This window comes from Natrix helvetica, assembly GCF_964273705.1.
Source record: "Natrix helvetica genome assembly, chromosome: 1".
Classification (NCBI taxonomy): domain Eukaryota; kingdom Metazoa; phylum Chordata; class Lepidosauria; order Squamata; family Natricidae; genus Natrix; species Natrix helvetica.
In genome coordinates, this window is record NC_138548.1 from 373,351,835 (window position 1) to 373,358,067 (window position 6,233).

Consider the following 6,233-nt stretch of genomic DNA (forward strand, 5'->3'; position numbering starts at 1 on the left):
AAGGTGTCCTTGACTTTCTGAGAAAAGAATGTTATTTTGACTATATGTCTTCCAAACTTTATTTGGAAAACTCAATTTTCCTACAGTAGAAAATGTGGCAGGCCTGAAGGCCCAAGTGTAAAAGATGACTTCCAGGCCTGACTGTCCAGGTCCCTCTGAATACTTTGCCTTCCTCCTTTGCTATTGACAAATGGAGGGAAATATCATAGACAGTAGGTTATTTTTCCTTTTTTAAAAAAATTGGATTGACTAACATAGCAGCCAAAATATTCCTGGTGCTGCACTCATTCTGAAGGGTCGGGTACTTGACATTTGATCATGGTGTTTGTTTTTACTATTTTAACTTTTTTAACTGTTAACACACAAGGTTTAGCCTGCTTAGCTTCTTAGCCCAGAGAAGGGCCATGTGCTGGTGTTTGCAATGACCTTCTATCTTTCAATCTCTCCAAACCTACTGAGACATGAGAGTTTTGGTAAAAGAATAAAGCTGGTTGGAGAAAGATTCTGAGCAAGGAGAAACCTTCAGCAGAAGGATAGCACATGAAGGGGAGGGGGTTCAGAGGTACCAATTATAATGTTACCTAGTTTGGCTAATGAAATATCTGCAAGGAAACAATCAAGCTCAGGGAGCACTAAGAACACCCCCCCCCCCTAATTCAGAGGAATTTGACTTCCCCATTGTATCAAAAGGAATGGAAGGGGGTTCTCTGGGGCATATAAATGCCTATGCTTGTAGAGAGAAAGTTCAAAGAAGAGGGACATGGACACAGAATAATATTATGGTCAGGTAAACAGAAGATATTTGATTGAATGAGATAGCAGGATAGAGGAATGAACGAGGTATCAAAGTATTCTGTTTGGGGAAAAATTAAACTGATTCCCAACTGCAAGAGTGTTGGAATTCATTGTTGGAATGTATTTCTATGCAACAACAACAGTAGTATTCAGCCAGTTTGGATCTATGGTATATGTGTTCTTTCGTTTAAATAGAGCTTCTTGTTAACAGTTAAAACAGTTAAGCAGTAAAGCACATGGTGACTGTACTCTTTGTTAGCTCTGTGGTGCTATATATAAACAGAATTTCTAACCAGGGGAAACACATAAAAGAAATACCTGCCAACCCTTCAGCCTTGGAACTTCAATCTTCATACCCTTCTTCCTCACAGATTTCTTGAATCTAGACACAAAAGCTGAATTTAAGGCCCTTGCCACAGCCCAAATAGTGTTGTAAATGAGATGGCTGTCTACTGCCAGGACCCAATCAATCACCTCTTTTTTCAAAATCCACAGTTCTGTCTGTCTGCACCGTCTCCAGACTTTCAAGGAAAAGGCATCCTTGGTGGATGAACATGTAAAGCTTTTCCTCATAACATTACGCATGGCTTTCAAAACAACAGTAAAAACATTAAAGTTTGCCCGTTTCCCTTTCTCTATCAGAAAGGAAAAAATGGGACCAATGTGTTTAAAGGAAAACATATTAAACTTCAAATCAAAACTGAGATCCCAATGAGCTGTGGTGATCCAGACTTTTTCCAGAGTATTTCCCATTATATGTAGTACTTCTTGTACAATCCTTATTCCTACCCGGAATGAACTAGTCTCTGATCCATAAACAAAGACATTAATTTTGCTCCACTTGAAAATTGGTTCTATTATCATATCCATGCTTTGCTCATTTAGAGGAAAGGTTTGATATATAACTACACAAATGCCATTCTGTAACATCAATGAAGACATTTTCCTCATGAACCTCTCCCCTTGGTCAGTTTCTGGAGCAACTAAGCAAACAAAGGTCCACCTGAAATGGATGAGAAGCTTGACTATTCCTGGGTACTGGACTCCTTCAGCAGGGAGCATTGGGTAGAAGAAAGGAAAATGAATTTTATCCTTCAGAAGGGGGGTAGCCAAACTGTAACTAATCTGAAAGGAATGGAAGATGGTAATATTTTACATTTAAGAAGCAAAATGCTTTTGCTCTCATCTCTATAATGAAAAGAATTCCTCCAGCAGAGGACCTCTTATTCAAAGATGCATGACTGAAAACTGCCTTCCCAAGAAAGACCCACCTGAGGAATTTTGTAGGTGCCCAACATGGTTGAAATCTGGGTGGAGATCCCAGCCTCGGCTTCTTCCAGAAGAGCCACTGTGTTTCTCTGGCTTCCACACCTGTAGTTGGGCACATTGGCCTCCCCGTCTGAAAGCAGGTCCAGCAAAGGATCTGATGTCATCTCTACCTTGAAGAAATTTTCATAAATATTATAACCCAGGCTGATGTTGGGTAAGATATGACCATTCCGATTGATGTTCTCAATAGCAAAAAAGAAGGGCATAAATTTCCAATAAAATTTGGTTGATTTGCTGCAGGTACAAACATATTGAGGAAAATAGCATTTGACTTTTCTTTCACAATAATACTTTTAATCTGCTCAGTAAAATTTTCCTCTAAACAGTTAGTAACATTCCAAAATATTACCATATAAAAAGAATAAGATCAATGAAAAGTTTTGGATCCTACAGTTTTTTTAAAGGCACTCACTCACTTGTTTAATAATATAACTTGGCATGGCTGAAGAGAGCCCAGAAAGAGATCTTCACTGTGAAAGATGATCTCTCACACTAGTTAAGGTCACCTCTTGGCAATTCTATGGAAAATTTTATGAAAAAAGATGTGGAGACTCTAGAAAGAGTGCAGAGAAGAGCAACAAAGATGATTAGGGGACTGAAGACTAAAACATATGAAGAACGGTTGCAGGAACTGGGTATGTCTAGTTTAGTGAAAAGAAGGACTAGGGGAGACATGATAGCAGTTTTCCAATATCTCAAGTGCTGCCCCAAAGAAGTTAAGCTATTCTCCAAAGCACCAGAAGACAGGACAAGAAGCAATGGGTGGAAATTAATCAAGGAGAGAACTTAAAACTAAGGAGAAATTTCCTGACAGTTAGTGTTTAAGAAGATGTTGGATAACCATTTGTCTGAAGTGGTGTAAGGTTTCCTGCCTAAGAAGGGGGTTGGACCAAAAGACCTCCAAGGTCCTTTCCAACTCTATTATGCTATGCTATGCTATGCTATGCTATTCTATTCCATTCCATTCCATTCTAACTATCAAAGATATTATACGTACATGTTTTTTGGAATTGGAGCAAGAATTTAGACTTATTGAAAATGGCTCCTGCGTTGATAACTTTGAAGCTTTTAAGACTTTGTTGTCCTTCTCTGCTTTGAAAAAGTGTGAAGGTTCAACCTCTATTGGAGGGATCTTTGCTGTTTTTGTGTTGTTTCTCCAGCAGTTTATTATTCTTTTCATGTTTTCTGTCATATTTTTAATTACAAGACGTGCAGACTCAAAGAGCCTATGAAATCTATAAATAAATAAATGAAGCAGGATAATAGATACAGTATAATATTTTCATTTTTTTAAAAAAATGTGAGTGCTCCGACACTGAAGGTTTTTAAGAAGGGACAGGACAGTCATTTGTCTGAAATGATATAGGGTCCCCTGCTTGAGCAAGGGTTGGACTGAAGGTCCTCCAAGGTTCTTTCTGAATCAGTTCTTCTCTTCTTCTGTTAGTACCCTGGTATACACTCATGGATGAGAATGAGAGATGGTTGCAAATTCAGGGAATGCCCATATTGTTTATTGAGAATCCTTCACAGAAATAAATTTTGGTTGGGGAAAAAACAAAGGTGAATTTATCTCATCTCCAATGGGGAGAGAAAATGCACCAACCCTGTGTTCTTGGATTGGCATCCCCCAGCTTGGCTCAGGGTTGAGGTGGATAACTGTGTTCCTGTTGATTTCTGTTGATAGGATAGTAACTAAAGAGGATGGGGACAAATCTCTTGGTTTTGTTCTGGTATTTGGCAGCTGGAGGTGAGCATCATCACCTGCAGCGTGCAATAAGGACCCCAAATTAGAATTGTAAAGTAAGAAAAGAGCATAGAATGTAGAACATCTGGTTGGAAGGGACTTTGAAGGTTTTCTAGTCTAATCCTCTGCTTAGACAGGAAACCCTATACCATTTCATTCAAATGACTATTAAGTCTCTTCTTAAGAGCCTACACTGATGGAGCATCCACAACTTCTGAAGCCAAGCTATTCCACTGGTTGTTTGTTCTCACTGTCAGGAAATTTCTCCTTAGTTCTAGGTTGGTTCTCACCTTGGTTAGTTTCCATCCATTGCTTCTTGTCTTGCCTTCTGGTTCAGATTAAGGGAGAGCGTCCTATATTTACAGAGGGCTGGAATTGTAAACAGTAACTTCTATGGAAATGATCCAGTGCAGTACAGGAAGATTGACTTACTCTGAGAATTCTGTTGAAGGACTTCTACGAAAATTTAATATTTGAAACCGAGCCTCCATTGAAGAGATGATGCCACTAATGTAATAATCTCCTGGCTTGTAAAGATGCTCTGGATCCACTTTACCTTGCTCCAGAGTCAGAAGGCATTTGGCTTTCTGCATCATACCAGATCCCAATGGCCACAGAATCAGCACAAATATAAACAGGAGAAACATGATTTGTATTGTTGACTGAGCCTTCTACGTTGCACCTGCTTTTAAAGAAAGAATGAAAAGAAGAAGTGGAAGAAACTAAAGCTTCTTCCAAGACTGAAATTTTAGATCCAGACAGCATCAAGCCAAACAACATAAATACAGCCCCTTACCTGTCCTGAAAATAGATTCCCTCTCTATCTCCTGAGCCATTGATACACCATTTCTCACATAGACCACACCGAGCATTGCTTTTGAGTTTGAAATTTACACCAAGACATCCTGGCATGTTATTCTTACTTTCTCTGAAACCCCTCTAGGGACTTAACATAAAGGCAGCAAATAAAAGGGTAAATATATCACTGTGATTTTGATAATTGCAAGGAAGAGAGCACAAACCTCTCTGAATCTTGAATCAGTTAACAGGCAGGTGCCCAATGGGAGAACTCACAGAAGTCACTTTGAAGGTAAGCCAGTGAAGGATATTTGAGAATTTAGCCCCAAATCATTCTAATAAAACACTTTTAGAAATGGCATTGACTTTTTTAGATGCACAGAAAGCCCTTGATAATGTAAATTGGCAATTTGTGATACAACAGTTAGATTGTATGGATTTTGGTGAAAAGTTTATAAACATGATTAAGGCAATGTATTACAAGCAAATGGCAACAGTAATAGTTAATGGGAACCAGACAGAGAACTTTAATATAAAAAAAGGCACGATACAAGGATGTCCATTGTCCCCATTCAATTTTTTTACTACCAGTTATGTGGGCATGGCTTGGTTGGCATAGCTTGGTGGGCACGGTTATGTGGTCATGTGACTGGGTGGGCATGGCCAGGTGGTCATGTGACTGGGTGGGTGTGGCCAATTTAGCAGTTTATTTTGCCAATTTAGCAGTCCATTAAACAATACACAGCACCTGGCCAGCAAAGTGAGGATGTGGCCAGAGAGGTTGGTGGTGCATTACTTTAAGACCAGTCTTGACCAAACACTACGCCCGGCCTGCATCTACAGAGGGTTGCCACCTAGACTGACTGCATGGTTCCAGGCAACCATGGAATTAGCTATAGATTTCTGTGAGGATAAGCCAGGAAGGGAGTGTAGTACATGAGGACAAAGACTGCCACAGATGTGTCCTATTGGATTTGCCCTGAAAACCCCGCAACCCATAGTGGTCTCCATGGTGATACTGTGAAGTTTCCAAGAGTTGCCCTAATTAATTTACGAGCCCCGAGACAAAGTTCAAAAAAAACCCATTCATTTATTAGGACTAACATCTTGGTACGGACTTCTGTGTAGCCGAAACTAAATCCCACTTAAAGGTGTCTGAACTTTACCCCTGTGCCCCCTCCCCTCTGGCAGAGGTCATCAATCACATTCTCCAACAGGACGTTGTGGCAGGGGTCTGGACATGTGCATTCACATCCCAGTACAGCAATATGGGACTTTTACTCTGGCCAAAACTATACATGGCATCACCCCCCCCCCCCTTCTCAAGTTGATAGTAGTCATTGAAATGCTTTAGGCATTGACAGATACCTCCACCCCCTGATGGCAGCTGGACTGAGAACACCCTAACCCATAACACATTTTTATCCAGGAGGCTGGGGCATAGAGCGGCAGTATGCCATGAGATTGGTTCTACAGCATCTGTGAGCACACCAAGGAAATAAAAGGGGACATCCAGGAAGAGTGTGAGGGGTGGTGAGGAGAAGTAACACAGGGCGAGTCAACCAGT